Source organism: Stenella coeruleoalba (genome assembly GCF_951394435.1).
Source record: "Stenella coeruleoalba genome assembly, chromosome: 3".
Lineage (NCBI taxonomy): Eukaryota > Metazoa > Chordata > Mammalia > Artiodactyla > Delphinidae > Stenella > Stenella coeruleoalba.
This window is the reverse complement of record NC_137148.1, coordinates 21,797,843-21,814,185: the sequence shown is the minus strand read 5'-3', so window position 1 is coordinate 21,814,185 and position 16,343 is coordinate 21,797,843. Positions and strand designations below refer to the sequence as shown.

At 36.7% G+C, this 16,343-nt stretch overlaps 2 long non-coding RNA genes across 2 annotated transcripts in view; one reads left to right on the top strand and one right to left on the bottom strand.

Annotated features, from left to right (window-relative positions):
- Positions 1 to 10,958: 10,958 nt before the first annotated feature.
- On the bottom strand, positions 10,959 to 15,005 carry LOC307183966. The gene is made up of 3 exons (XR_013827642.1): positions 14,873 to 15,005; positions 12,207 to 12,301; positions 10,959 to 12,084 (listed from the first exon to the last, which is right to left on the bottom strand). It is a non-coding gene; the product is annotated as an uncharacterized lncRNA (long non-coding RNA).
- Positions 15,006 to 15,499: 494 nt separating this feature from the next.
- LOC307183967 overlaps positions 15,500 to 16,343 on the top strand; it is a 63,690-nt gene continuing 62,846 nt past the window's right edge. The window contains exon 1 of the long non-coding RNA XR_013827643.1: positions 15,500 to 15,636. This is a non-coding gene — a long non-coding RNA (uncharacterized lncRNA). The remainder of the gene's footprint in view (positions 15,637 to 16,343) is intronic.

Genomic DNA, 16,343 nt, shown 5'->3' with positions numbered 1-16,343 from the left:
AACATGTGGAGATGTATTTTAAAACTGGGGATCATTGTGGAAAGAACGTTGGCCGGATCAGTTTGAGTTTATTAAAATGAGCTCTCTAAACAGATTTACGACTAGTTACAACAATGAGACCCAATTTAGAAGAGAATTTACTTGGTTTGAAATAATTTCTATATAATCATTTTTTTCCTCCTTTCCTGTTTCCTAGCCCATGCATAATAGTTTAAGAATAGTTAACCACATATCTCAGTATTAAGTTATGCGATATTAAAGGAGGAATTCCACAGCTTGAAGAGGAAAAGATCTCAAGATCGGTAAACGTACTTTCCATCCAATTTGGAAACGGTTGCTGTTTAGAATATTTTATGAGTGAGAAGCATGATTTTGTGAATATTACTTGTATATTAAATTTGGTTGAAAGTAATATGTATGAACACCAAGTTGATAATGTTAATTTGTGGTGGGTTTTGGAAGGGATCAGCCTAATTAAACTAGAACTCCACTTCCTAGCATTCCTTTTTTTGCATTGTTCCAAATTATTGTGGGCCATAAGATATTTTACAAGACTTGAAAGACAGAAGTTAGGGAAACAATTTCTTTTTTAAAGACATAGAGATTATCTACATAAAAAAAGAGGACTAAAATAGTCATTAAAACAAGGAATAAAGAAAAAAGGAGTTAATTTAGGAAGACAGCATAAGAGGTAAGAGGTAGTAAGTGTCAAACAGAGGAAGTGGAGGCTAGTTAAAAGAAAACAATTTACCCTGTGGTAGCAGTGATGAGGTCTTCATTAGATTTAGAAGAGAAAAATTCTACAGCACTTTGAAACACGAATGAGTAGAATATTGTTACATTATAGGTAATAACAGAAATACAGCAATTAGAACTGAAATTAAAATCTCTGCTTGATTCTAGATTTTGTTGGAGTTTTCTAAACTACAGAGATAAATTTACAGTAACAGAGTCAATCTCAATAATTTAAAACTTCGCACATTGTAATCTCATTTCCCATTTACTGAGAGAGATTAATCTTTGGGATTCAGAAACTAGAAATCAGAATTCCTATGAATTCTATAAAATTTCAGAACCATGAGTTATTTTTTAAATATTTTAAACTTTTCACTTTTTATCATTATTATATATAGATCTAAAAATTAAAGTATGAGAAATATAGGCTTACAATGGACTGCAGCCCGTGTTGAATAATGATGCACTGAGAAATTCCAGCAAATGTTTTCAAGTAGTATTCAAGTAAACATAACCTTCGAATTTCCCTGAAAATTACCAAAGTTAGGGCACAATTTGCTCCAAAAGTAATTTTTTGTATTACCACTCATAGGGTTTATAGAACATGTACTATGTATATAAACAATATTTATGTTGTTTGCACAATGGCTCACTTTTTACAGAAGACAGGGCCATGAACACACACTTATAACACTTCAGTGAATACAAGCAGGACTCACTGACTAGATCATGACCACTTCTTGTCCTGTCTGGTCCTTCTCTGGGTCTCAGAAATGTTCAACTTATCCCTTGGCAGCACAGCAGCATATCCTGATCTTGCTTTTGAACTGACGTCAGTGGATCCCTTTGAAGCAGTAACATCTATTGACTGTTAAAAACCTAATTCTCACAGGCAAAAGTTCTTAACCAATTTTCCCCAGAATATAAGATTCAGAAAAAAAAAAAAAAAAAAACATAATTTTCCTAAGAATGCCAAGAAAACTCCTACCTGGAAACTATTCTAACTAGACTTGTTAGGGTTTTTATATCAGTTCCCCAGAATCAAGGAAGAAAAGCTGTCCCACTTCTATCTATATACAAGAAGCAGAAAACTCTTAATGTCCTCTTTTATTTGACTGTGCTGAGGTATGCAGGCATTTTGCCTTTCCTCATTCTACTTGACCCTACCTTGTAGTTTCCTGGCCTATTAAGCAAAGTATTTTTTTAAACTTATCTAAATGTTCTGTTATATAACCCATTTTTCCTGTGGGTATGTGATATTTTATACCCTACTTCTTATCCAAATTAAAGCCAATTGTACTTTGTCTTTTCAGAAGATAAAGATCTGAATGTGTATGGAGATCCTTAAAAATATATTGACTTTTCTAAAAAGTCGTTTGATCTTCCTATAAAAAAAAAAGTGCTTTGGCACAAATATCAGCTGACAAAATAGATGTAAAGTGATTTTACACATAATAAATGAATACATATATCTCATATGAGAGGTACAAAGGAAAAGAACAGGCAAAAGAAGTCTCTTTCTGGAGAAAGAAGGTGAAAGAGATCATTCTGTGGATTTTAAGAAGTAAAATATAGAAAAGGACCTATTCTAATGGTAGAGGTGGGGTACAAAATAAATTCAACTTTATATATGTTGTTTCAAGACAGTTGTGACATCTGAGTAGTCATGTGTTATATTAGCTAGAAATGTAGAGTCAAATTTAACATGAAGACCCATTTTATTTAGAGAAATAAAAGCACATTGATGCTAGAGAGAAATTTCTCAGGTATTTAGTGAATGCAAATAAGAAATGTGACTAAAAGAAACACAAGAAAGTGACAGTGAGAGATGGGGAAATTAAAGATGGTATTAATATAGAGGGTGATAAAGGATTAACTGAGATGACTAATGAGCATCATTGAATGCTGAAAAAAAGTTAAAGGGAGTGAGGCCTGAGGAAAGAAATTATATTTGCCCTTGAAGATAGCACAGGTGATGCTATAGGATGGGTTTTAAAAAGAAGCCAGTTCACTAAATATAGATAAGAGCACACCCAAGCTTTGAGGACCTTCACTATAGAGGAAACAAATGAACCCCAAATGCCCACTAAGTCCTTCTGATATATTAGTCAATAATTCCTGCGAAACAACTGGAAGAAAATAGACATTATATTTGGTAGATGATCATACTATTTATTTCTCTGCAAAAAAATTTTATTAGAATTGTTCATATTAGCAAAGAAAAAATATCCAATTAGGTTGGTCAATATTTCTAAATGTACTAGCCTAGAAATCAGCTGAAAATTCTGTTCATAATTTTTGTCATTAAAAACCTCTCCCTACTAAGAACCAATGAATGCATGATAAACTCATACTAATTCCTTTAAAGAAAAATAAATCATAAAAAATACTTCTCAAACCCATCTCTCATTGCCTTTATATTTTTCCTATTTTCTTCACTCCCAGAAAAAAAAATCTGAGTGGATGGATTTATTTTCTTCTATTGTAAAAATCGCTGCAAAGAAATAAACCACATGAGAATTGCCTTGATTCCCCAAATCTGCAAAAGGCTGAAAAATAGGAAAAATCTATTTTTTATTTATTTACCCTAAGAATAATCACTGAAACTACATTTTTTAGTATAAAAGTTCTTACTTCTAATACCAAAATAATTTTTATTTGTTTTTAGTGACGTATATTCATAAGATAACCTGGGACTGGACAAATAATAAATCAATTGGACAATTTTCCCATGAATGCCACCTGAATCAACAAAGATTGAGTCCTCTCAGCACCTCAGTGACTCATTGCTACAGGACGCTACACTTATTCAGAAAGCTCAGTCATGCGTGCACCAAGCACTGCTTGCTCAGCAGGAAAGAAGCCCTTTTAGAACTATGGACTCAGCAGGATCACTAGATATAAGCTCCATAACAAACTCAGAAAGCTATAAACACTCCTTTCTTGTCTCCATATAGCAGTTTTCACTCTACATTTACAGTGAAGTATGTATCATCTATATAAATATATATGTTGTGTATATAAATGCCATATATGCATATGTATATATACATATATTTATGTAATCCATGTAATATACTGAAGAAGCAGACACTTTTCTCCAGTTGAACATGTTAGATGCCAAATATTCATTATACCACTTTTGCTACTCTTCTATAGTAATTTGAATTTATAAGCCACTTCATTAACTCTTAATTTATATCAAGCACTGTAAATTGAGCTCCATGCTAAAGGCTCTAAGATTTGAAGAGTAATTAAAGGATACACTGTTTTAAAACTGTAGGTGCTCAAAATTTGTATGGCATATGGACAAGAACATTAATAATTAATATATAGCAACAGAATGTGGTACCATAGTATTATAAAGACTTTTGATTAAAGTATACCTGTGAATTTATATCAGGCGCCCACCTCTACCATCAGAATACTATAGCTCCCTTTCTAAATTTTAACTCTTCTGAAAATTCACAGAATGCTATATATACTACTTCATATTTGTCCAGAAAAAAAAAGTCATTTCCTATTACTTTCTAGTCATAAAATCTTGGGAAATAAACTTGAAAAGTAATGAAAACTTTCTAAGCCTTGGATTCTTTAAATAAAATTTTATCTATCATACAAAAATTATTTAATTTTTAAGAGTATATAATTGTGACATTTCTAACACATAAAAATGGGTATTGGGCCATTGGTCAGGTATTCCTTACAACAGCCCTTTTTTATACATCACCACTTTACAGTTAAGAACCGAAATATTTAACACTATCCAATTATAATGTTCAGGAGCTTTGTTTTTTTATTCACTTATTTTGATAGTTCAATAGTCTTCCTATTATAGTTTCATAATGAAAGTGTTTCATGAACTGATACAGAACATGAAGGAGCAAGATACTACTTTTCACTGCCCCAGAAAGTGGGAAGAAGGAAATGTGAACTAAGCCTGGCCACCAATTTGATGCTTCCACATAAAACCTCAAATCTTCCAGGTGACAATACAAGACAATGAGACAACTGAAAATTATAGTTCATGTGTTGCAACTGGAACTCTCATCGCTGGTGGAGATGCAAAATGGTTCAAACACTTAAGAAATTTTGGCAGTTTCTTACAAAACTAGACATACCAATCCAGAAATCGTGCTCGTTGTTATTTGCCCAAATGTGCTGAAAACTTATGTCTACACAAAAGCCTGTACACGAATGTTTATAGCAGCTTTATTAATAATTGCCAAACCTTAGAAGAAACCAAGATATCCTTTAGCGGGTGAATGGATAAATTGTCTTACATGCAGACAGTAAAATATTATCCAGCTCTAAAAAGAAATGAGCTAACAAGCTATGAAAACACATGGAGGAACTTTAACACCTACTACTAAGTAAAACAAGCCAATCTAAGAAGGACACACACTGCTTGATTCCAACTACTTAATGCTACGAAAAAGGAGATATTACAGAGATAGTGAAAGAAATTCTCTCTCATTGCTTTCCTAATTAGTATAGTGGAATGTCATTGTGGTTTGGAGAAATTTGCATTTCTCTAACGATTAGTGATGTTAAGCATCTTTTTCTGTGCTACAGGCCATATGTATGTCATGGTCGGAGAAAAGTTTATTCAAGCACTTTGCCTATTTTTGATTTTTTTTTTTTTTTTTTTTTTTGCTGTTGTTATTGTGTTATAGGAGTTCTTTACATGTTCTGGATATTAACCTCTCATCAGATATGATTTGCAAACATTTCCTACTATTTGGTTTGCTGCCCTTTCACTGTTAATAGTGTCATTTGAGGCACAAATATTGTTAATTTTTATGTAGTTCAACTTATCTACTATAAAGGAGCCTAAACACTGCTGTTTCCACTTTCATTGGCTACCTGGCTGCTGGTTTTCAAAGCCACTACAGAGGTGGGTCTTGGAGAATAGGAACAGGGCAAGTTAAAACATACAAAATGCTGTTAATGCTGTAATTCCATTGTTTTTGAAATAAACATTTCCTACTTTATGCAAGACTTTGGTTGATTTCCAGAGTTCTGGAAGAGTTGTCTGACTTTTTTTGCCAGTTTTCCCATTGTTGTTATGGAAGAGAATTTTCAGATACCTTTACTATTTTCACTGACATCACTCCTAGCGTGTATACTAGTGACACATTTGTCAATGAATTATGAGAAATAAAAACTCATGGGAAAGAATGGAGTAAAATAACATCTACAGGCTGAAAAAAATCATCTTATATAGCTCAACCTGAAACTTAATCAGTATGTTGAAAAATTACAACCATTCCTATTTTCTGTAAATTCAGCTTTACTTAATGTTTTATAACATTCTGATATTTTTGATGTAACAAATAGGAATAGAATTTGAAAAAGAATAGATACATGTATATGTATAACTGAATCACTTTGCTGTACACACCTGAAACTATCACAACATTGTTAATCAACTATAATCCAATATAAAATAAAAAGTTAAAAACAGGTGAACTATTTTAGGAAACTCATGTACTTTATCTATACTGAAATGAGACACCATAATTATCCTGTTTATTCCAGCCCTAGTTTCTTTCTCTATTTCACATATTCTTGATTCAGTAAATCATTTAAAAATTTGAAATATTTTTAAAGCTATATTAAATTAATTCTTATTGTCTATTTTCCTGTTGATTTTGTTTCTCTCAAACTTTTTTTCCCCTGTGGTAGATAAGAAGAGTCCTTGGGTAGTAATTTTTTATTAATTTTTTTACCCTTGTAGTGGAGATATTAGTATCTATTTAATTTTTATGCTCCTTAAGATAGTCTACCTTTTTAAAAAATTGCTTTTTAATGTTAATATCGTCTAAATTAAACATAATAACCACTGAATTTCTTATTTCTTCAAGATATGCTTCCACAGAACACAGCATTTTGGTGTTTCTATGTCTTATTTACAGCACACTGTACCCCAAAGAACAGAATTTGCACATAATTTGTGTCCTAATCTTCTCTTCATATTGGCACATAACAATGCTACTATTTGGAATTAAACTAAAGGAAGGGTGATTTCCTTGTAGAAATCAAACCTCATTACTCACCTGCCTGATTGTTTCATTAATTTCCACACATTTAATGTTAAATTCAAAAGTAGTTTTGTGCTTTTTTGGGATTTATCCAAGTAATTTTTATGGATACATTCTTTCCCCTTTGTTTTTCATATCTGATTTCTCCCCCCACATACATATTTTTCATGTGAGACAGAGCAAAACAAATACTAAAATTAACACTTAAGTGTCAGAGACAGTGTGTGTGTGCAAGCATGTGTGTCTGTGCTTGCATGCATGGGGGGGCAAGAAGAAGAGAGGGAACCATGCAGTTGTTCATTCATTCTTTCCTTCACTCTCTCCCAGCCAACAGTACATTTAGTTGTTGTTTAATATTTAAGAAATCAGTTTATAAACTATTTATGTTTATACTAAAAAAGAATCCAATAATATGTAAGAATTTATTCCATGATATCACAAAAAACTTGAGTATAAATTCTGCTTTCACCATTTATCAGCTTTGTGGCCTTAAGGGAATAAAACATCATCTCTAAACCTCTACTCCATAATCTACCAAGATGTTACATTTGTTATACATATTTTGTAAAGGGTTCAGAGAACTAGATAAAAGTGTTACTTCTAATATTTATTGGAAATTTTAAACTTATGTCATTTAAAAATTATGATAACTCATTTTTACATCAATACAGAGGAAAAGTTAAGTTTCCAGAGTCTTTAAAAAAGCAAACTCCATGAAATTTTGCGTTAATACACATTTTATACATTAATATGTATGTTGAACACAGCAACACACTACTGAATATCTAGCTGTTGCATTTAATATCTTCAATTAGAAGATGATGTTAAGTTTTATCTTTGCCACTCAGTCCTTCTGAAACACATCTAGAAGTTTGAGTGTGCTAAGATGGCCCTTGATCAAACATTAAAGGTTCTAAACTCCATAGCAAAGAGCCATTTCATTCTAGGTCAGTGTGTCAACTTTCTAATGGAAAGTATAAGTAAACATAAGTTTATCTAGGCAAATGGAACCAAATCAATGGAATCAAAATGTTGCTGGCACTGGAGATTTTTGTGAGAATACAGTTCATAATAGACCAATAAATAATCTGTACATCAATAATATAGATGGGGGCTTCCCTGGTGGCGCAGTGGTTGAGAATCTGCCTGCTAATGCAGGGGACATGGGTTCAAGCCCTGGTCTGGGAAGATCCCACATGCCGCGGGGCAGCTGGGCCCGTGAGCCACAACTACTGAGCCTGCGCGTCTGGAGCCTGTGCTCCGCAACAAGAGAGGCCGCGATAGTGAGAGGCCCGCGCACCACGATGAAGAGTGGCCCCGGCTTGCCACAACTAGAGAAAGCCCTCGCACAGAAACGAAGACCCAACACAGCAAAAAATAAATTAATTAATTAATAAACTCCTACCCCCAACATCAAAAAAGATAATAATAATATAGATGAATGAAAAAGAATCTATTTTCACCATTTGTTCCTTTAGAATCAGGTGAACCAAAAGAATGATTCACATTATACTGCAGGAAAGATGAATCTCATTGATATCAACTAATTTTGGACACAGAAAATGTTATTAGTCATCTAAATGTGATAGACACATTTTTAGTTAAAAACTAAAGGAACTTTGCATATATACACTTTTATAAATTTTCCTTAGTAACGAATGAAATGAGCCTATCTTCCTACATTTTTTCTTCAACAGAAAAGATAAACAGTTTATTTTAGAAGTAAATCCATACTGAATATATTTTTAAATTTATTCTACAGAAAACACTGGTAGATTTCTTTCTTTACTTAGGGGGAGGAGGTGTATCAAAAAACCTCCTCCAGGGACTTCCCTAGTGGTCAGTGGTTAAGACTTTGTGCTTCCACTGCAGGGGGCATGGGTTCCATCCCTGGTTGGAGAATTAAGATCCTGCATGCTGCACGGTGCAACCAAAAATTTAAAACAATGAAAACAAAACAAAACCCAAAAACCTCTTCTGCCTAGTAAAGATGTACTAAATAACACATAACTTAAACATTTACATTTTTTCCTACCAGAGTTTATTGTTCATTATCACATCTATAACTAAAGAGAAAGGATATGAATCAATCCAGGATATGAATCAATACATAACAATTTATTAAACTATTATAGTTAAACATTTCTGTCAGTTCTGACAAATCTAACACACTAAAAGGCTGTTTCTAAATTTTTTCATGAGTTTTATGTTATTTAAATATTAATAGGCAATTAGGTAAAACTCTTTACAGTACATTAGAAAACACAGGCAAAACTGATTTATAAAGATTTCACTAATTTGCTTAAGGGATTAAACACATATCTGCACAAAGGGAAAACTTGTTTTGAAAATAGAAATAGCTTGAGTAATTTAATAACATAAAAATAAATCAACAGTATATTTTTGTATTCCTTTTGCCTATTAGAAATTGTAGATAATGCTACATGTAATGTCTTTAAGGAAGTTAGGAAGTTATTTTAATATACATTGCTTCAGATTTCAGTGTGACGGGAAATCATCCTCTAAATTGTCAGTTTATGTTTTTAATTAGCATATGTGCTTAGACATAATTGTTGGTTACTTTCTTTCTATATATTACTTGGATATTATACCAATTTTGGTATCAAAATTTGAAAAACCATGAAGTTCTCTTGGTATATAGTACAACACTGTGGCTAACACTTTGTTCCTTCCCCTGTATGGCCTTTTAGGATTTGTTAATGGGATTTGTTACTGGTCTAGAAACAAAGAAGGGTGATTGGGGTAGGTTCTGAAGAGGATTATCAGTTTCTTGAAGGGCAGCTAATTCAGTGGAGATCATCACAGGTTCTTTGGGAAAAGAAGGGTTAAACTCCATAGCCAGTGGTGGAAGAGCCATTTCTATAGGCGAAGACAACTTGGTAACATCTAGATCAATGTCCCTAGGTTCATCAGGATCTAACCATAGGTTCCCATTTCACTTTTCAGGATGCCATTTTCCCCCCATAAGTGCCCTAACTTTAACAGAAGTTTCACTGCTAAGTTGAGAATTCAATCTGTGTTGTAATTTAGCTTCTCACAGAACTTGACTTTCAGAAAGCATGGCCCTGCAGCTCTAGGACATAGGATTTATTTGACAGCAGATATAAAAGCTCTCAAGTCATTTATGTGTAACTTAAGCTGCCCGATTGTTTTGAAGCCCATTGATCATCTCTTTCTTTCCTTATTTTCTCTAGCTTGATTATGAGCAACTAGCCAACCTCATCATAGAATATTTTCCACATTAAAATATATACACTCAAATCTTGCCTCAAGCTCTTTCTTGGAGAAGCCAAAGCTAATACAGTAATACAATCAGTACCATCGGTAGTCCTAGAAAGAACTTCAGGATGGAATTTTAGAATATGACCTCCATCTATGGTTCAGTGGTGATAAGACCCCATTGATGCTGGTATGTTGGGTGACAAGGACCCTTGGAGTATAGGGTAGTATTGCAGTTATTGATGTTTTATCGTGAGGGACAACAGGGAGCGTTGCTATATGTGGAACCAGTGGCACCTGAATGCAATCTAGTTGTAACTGGGCCAGGGTAAAATAATGATATTCCAGCTCAACTGTAAAACACTTTGAAGCTGTGGATACAGCTGGTGGTTATTTCCCACACTCAACTGCATTAACAAGACAGAAAAAGCAGCAGGCAAAACAGTCACATTGGTTCTGTGACTGTGGAGTTCTAGCCATTATTTTAGAAGGAGCGAAGTCTGGAGCTACCCCCTCCACATCACTTAGAGTTAAAATATAATTCTAAATATTACATAAATCAAGAGAATTCATAAAACAGAGAAACAAGTGTTATATTTCAAAACATGTATCTGAGTCTAAAAGCTCAGAGGGAAATTTATGTTTAGATATATGAAAGAAAAGGGATAAGTCTGAGAATATGTGATATATTCTTCATATTAAAGTTTAGGGGAAAATACAAATCAAACTAAAAGGAAATATGAGGAACTAAATAAGGACAACAGCAGAAAATTAATGAGCTAATATAATGGAGAAAAAAAATTAAGTGGATATCAGCAACAGCTTTACTCTAAAACATAAAATTGGATTTAAATAAAAATTCTTCAAAAGCACAACTAAATAAGACTGAATGAATAATTTTGTGATTCACAGTAATTGTTAAAAATCACTCACACCCCAAAAAAACCTACACAACTTTACAGCTTCACTAATGAAACATTTGAAACATTTAACGAATAAACAAATTTACATAAACTCTCAATATGAATAAAGGAAAAATCCCCAATATTTTTATGAGTCCAGAGTAACCTACATAGTAAAAACCACTACCAAGGACAGTACAGGAAAAGAAAGTTATCTCCTGAATATAGATGCAAAAACATAATATATTGGAAGGTCAAATCCAACAATACATAAAAAGATAAATCAAAGGTAAGTTGCTTTCATACCAGGAATGTCTATTAGAATAATATTCAGAACTCAATCAATGTAACAATAATAGAAGCAGAAAAATCATGATAAAAGCCAACATATTACCCAGATATGTTACAGTAAAAATGCTGAGAGCCAAATACAATGAAATCTTGAAAGGAGCAGAGTAAAGCTACTCATAACATACAAACATCCAATGTAAATAAAGGCTGACTACTCAACAGAAACAATGCAGTTCAGAGGGCAATGCAAAGACAGAGTCAGAGTCTTAAAGTATTGGTCAACCAATAATCTTATAAACGGCAAAACTATCTTTCCAAAACAGGATTGTAGTTTTGTCCCTGACTTGAGTGTTCTCAATCCCATTCTTACAACACGAAAAATTCTGAACAAACTGAGAATAACTTTTCTTGAATCCATCAGAGAAAGGAGAGCATAGGCCAAACTGACATTGAAATCTGGAGAGATAGGCAAACACAAAATATTGCAGATAAAGCTCACCTGGAGCAGAAATTGCTGGAGCCATAAACTGGTTGGAATACATAAATGTTAATTTTGACAAACTGCTGGAGGATGTGTGTAAAATAGTGTGAATCTCATGAGGTTTGGTTTGCAGTTTTAGGGGAACCCCATGCTTCTGTGTGTTTTTCCTATAACAACCCCACAAGGTTCTAAACTTTAAAAATCAAGAACAAGAAAAAACTCACCTCATACCTCTGGCAGGAAGAGAGGAAAGTAACCATTTTGAAATATGCTGAAAGTGTTTTCCATAACACAGGCTTACTTTCCAGCAAAACAGACTTCTCAAGAGCCTTAGTTCCCTGGTGGAAGGGCATCTCCCTGATTCCACCTTCTTCTAGCCTTTCTTTTTCACCTATAGAAGGAGAGAGGATGAACAGACACCTTGAAGTTTGCAGTCCAGAAATACAGGCTCACCAAAATACTGAAACTTAATCATAAAACCATAGAAGGTTTTTTTCCTCTGCATCTACTTACCGCCACACCATCAGGGCTCAACAATGGAGGAAAGCTGAAAGAGCTGCAGGGCGTCAGCCTCTATTTAAGAGGCTGTCTTAGGGAAACGGACACACCTGGGAAGACAAAACAAGAACACCTGAGAATTTTGAAGCCCTTTGCATTTAAAGGTACAGCAAACATTAAAAACATCCCAATGTTCACTAGATTAACATAAAGTTTCACATGAAAGGTTTACTTACATCAATTTCTTTAACCAATGTTGTGACTTGAATTGTATCTCCCAAATATATGTTGAATTTCTAACTCCTGGTACCCGGGAATATGACCTCATCTGTAAATAGGGTCTTTGCCAGTGTAATCAAGTTAATATGAGGTCATACTATATTACAGTGGGCCCTAATCCAATGACTGGTGCCTTCATAAGAACAGGGAAATTTGAACATAGAGACACACAGAAATAATACCGTGTGACAATGAAGGCAGATATTGGAGTGATACACCTGCAAGCCAAGGAATACCAGTGGTTTCTGGCAACCACAAGAAGCCAGAGAAAGGCAAAGAAAGATACTTCACTAGAGCCTTCAGAGAGAATGGCCTTTTCAACAACTTTAGTTTGGACTTCTAGGTTACAAAACTGAAAGAACAAATAAATTTCTGTTGTTTAAAGCCACCTGAATTATCACTCGTTACGGCATACCTAGGATACTAATAAAGATTTTGGTGATGAGAGTGCGGTGCTAGTGTAACAATTACTTGAAAACTTTGAAGTTGACTTGGAATTGAGTAATCACTAGAGTCTGGAAGTGTCTTGAGGTTCATGATAGAAACTTAGTCTGAAGTTTATATGCAAAGAAAAGAGATGTGGAATAGTGATAATAACAATGAAAAAGAACAACAAAGTTGGAGGACTGACACTACCCAACATCAAAATTAACTATAAAGCAACAATAATAGAGACAGTGGGGTCTTGGCAAAAAATGGACATCTAGATTAAAGGGAAAGAAAAGAAAGCCCAGAAATAAGTCTCTACAAATATATTCTACAAATTTTTGACTAAGGCACAAAGAGAATGGGGAAAAAAACAGTCTATTCAACAAATGGCTGGAAAAATTGTACAACAAAATGCAAAAAAGATGTTAATCTTGACAAAGAATTTACAAATCTTACAAAAATTACCTCAAGATGAATCATAAACCTAAATGTAAAATGCAAAATTATCAAAATTCTAGAAGAAAACATAGTAGAAAATTTGGTTGACCTTAGGTTTGCAAATAAGCTTTTAGACACAACACAATAATCATGATCTATGAAAAAAATAAAAACAGAAAAATTAAATTTTATTAATTTAAAATCTACTCTGTGACAAACACTATTAAAAGAAGGAAAAACAAAACCCATGTAAGACAAAACTTGCAAAGCCCTTATCTGATAAAAAACTTGTATTCAAAGCTTCTAAAGAACTTTTCAATCTCATGATAAGAAAATAAAACAGCCTAATTTTAAAACACAAGAAAGGTCCTCCAGAAAAATAAGGTGGAATCTAGGAGATAATGTAAGGTCTAATCTCTTCTTTTGTGCTTGGTCTAGTTTTGCTAGCCTACAGGGGGAGGTCTTGCACCTAACATGTAGGAATAGAGTTCCCAGCACAGAATCATTGTGCTCGCCCAACACCCCAACTTGGCGGGACCTTGTGTAGAAACACTGCTCAGGACTGCAATTCAAGACAGTGACGGCACACTGTGTACAGAGATGCTGCACCCCACACTTCAGACTGAAGCATCAGGACTGCAAGAACTCCCTCCTCCCTCTGCAGACTAAAGGAGGGGTAACAAAGGTCAGCAAGAACTTATAAGGGAAATTTGCAAACGCAAGGGAAAATGATTAGTGGAGTCTGACAGGAACAGTGTCTCCCTGCAGCCAGCCAGTTCCCAGGAAGAGCTGACAAGGGGCATGATCCACTCTTTCAGCTCCTGCTCAGACTTGAGAGAAGTTAAAATTCAGGAACTTGTAGGGAGGAGAAAAGCCAGACTAATTGTTTGGTCAAGACAAAAGCAGAGTGTATGAAATGGGCAACTGAGAACATTCACCAGTGGGGATGAAAATTTTCTCTACTCCAGGAAATGTGTTTCCTCTGTTCAGAACTGCACCATGATGGGCAGGGGATACTTGGTTTATGGACAAACCCAATTCTACTAACACCAGCTCCTCCAGTAATCCAACCCTTTCCCTATGGGGAACCACTCCCTTGGGAACATCGTCACTGGGAAAGCCCATTAACAATTCCCGGGAACTGAAAATAGAATCTGGGTAATAAAGTCTAAACTTTTTTTTTTCCTTTGTGCTTACTCGTTTCAATTGATGGTGGGGTGTCACGTGCAGAGGCGCTGCCCCCGGCACTTCAGACCAGAGTTCCCAGTGCAAAACGGCCGCACCCGCGCCTCAGCTCAGCGGGCCTCTTGCAGAGGCACTGCGTGCGACACTGCAATCTGGAGCCTGCGAGCAGCACAATGGCCTGTGCATCTGGGAGTTTGTGCTCTAGAGTACAAGCTCATCCCTCTCCATTCTTTTATCAAAGAATAAAACTTTCCTTTGCTTTTGAACCAGACTGGGCAGGAGGCTCCTTGTTCGGGACCAGCCAGGGTCTTTTCGCCTGCATCCATCCACTCACTATGCTCTGGGCTTACCTGGCTCCAAGGGGAAGATGGCAGAGGCTTTGGGAGGTTGGCGTGAAGATGACTGCCTCTGGCCTCTGAGGACACTGTGATGGGGTACGACGGTGGCATCGCTGGGCATCAGAGACTGACACTCACGCATGTCTGCCCGCTGTCCCTGGCTGCCCTCCCCTTGGTGCTGGACGCCCGGTGACGGTGGGGTCCTGTGGACAAGAGGGGGCCGCGGCAGTCTGCCCACTGTCTCGCCAGCCGTGCTGCCCTCCTGACCCCTGTACAAGGCAGCAGCAGCTGCTCCAGGGCTTTTTCCCCTGTTTGCCGACTTCCTGGAGTCAACAGCAGATTTTTCCGTTGTCACTTCCGGTTTGGTAAGGAAACGAGCAGCCCCGTGAGCCAGGAGGCGGTACCCGGAAACAGGTAGTGAGGACCGCCCGACAAAATGAGTGAGGACGCTGAATTCGGGGTCAGGAAAAGGCACCGGGGATACCCGAGTATGAAAGGGTCCCACTGTAGGTATGCGACCCGACCTGGGACTGACCTCTTCTGGTCAGAGCTAATTTCTCTGAAGTGGGCTGGGGAACACTGTGAGTTGCTCTCGAGACCAGGAACCCTATTATCTGGAAACCTCGTGAGCTGCTGGCGAGAACAGGAAACACCCGCCACCCCACCTCTCCTCCCCCTCTGCTTGTGAAGCGAACTTTAGGTGATTCTTCATCCACCAAGGTTCTCCCAGGTCTCCTCCAGGATCAGCACAGAATACCAGCTGCCCCGGTGATCTGGTGAGTACCCCATGGGAATCCTGCGTGCTTTTAGCTCTCACCCGGCTGGAAGTCTGAAAACTCCTCCTGTTTGGGTAAAAGGGGGAAAGAGAAGACCCCCACCTCAGAGAGCTGTGACCCCCGCATGAGACCAGGTTGGTCGGGAACTAGCATGGCTAAGCTGCTCTGGCCCGAGGCGGTCGCGTCTAGCCTCCTGTGAGACGTTCTGACTGAGGAGGGACTAACGGGCCATTACGCATTCAAGGGGGACCCCCAGTTAAATCAGAGTCCATGCCATTTGGACCCCTCTTATTTTGGCCTTTTGAGGAATGTATTAACAGTTTGGTGCTGGTTCCAAATTTCCGAACTGGAATTCTTTTTTTTTTTTTGTGGTGCGCGGGCCTCTTACCGTTGCGGCCTCTCCCGTTGCGGAGCACAGGCTCCGGACGCGCAGGCTCAGCGGCCATGGCTCACGGGTGCAGCCGCTCCGCGGCATGTGGGATCTTCCCGGATCGGGGCACGAACCCCTGTCGCCTGCATCTGCAGGCGGACTCTCAACCACTGCGCCACCAGGGAAACCCTGGAATTCTTATTTGGGTCATTTCCCAAAGTGCCTCCGACGTTAGGTGTAAACTTAGAAACTAGAAACCCAGTGGTTACTATAAAGAAGTGTCTCGCACAAAATTCTGCCACTGTACTACCTACAGAAACAGGGCCCTTGGTACATG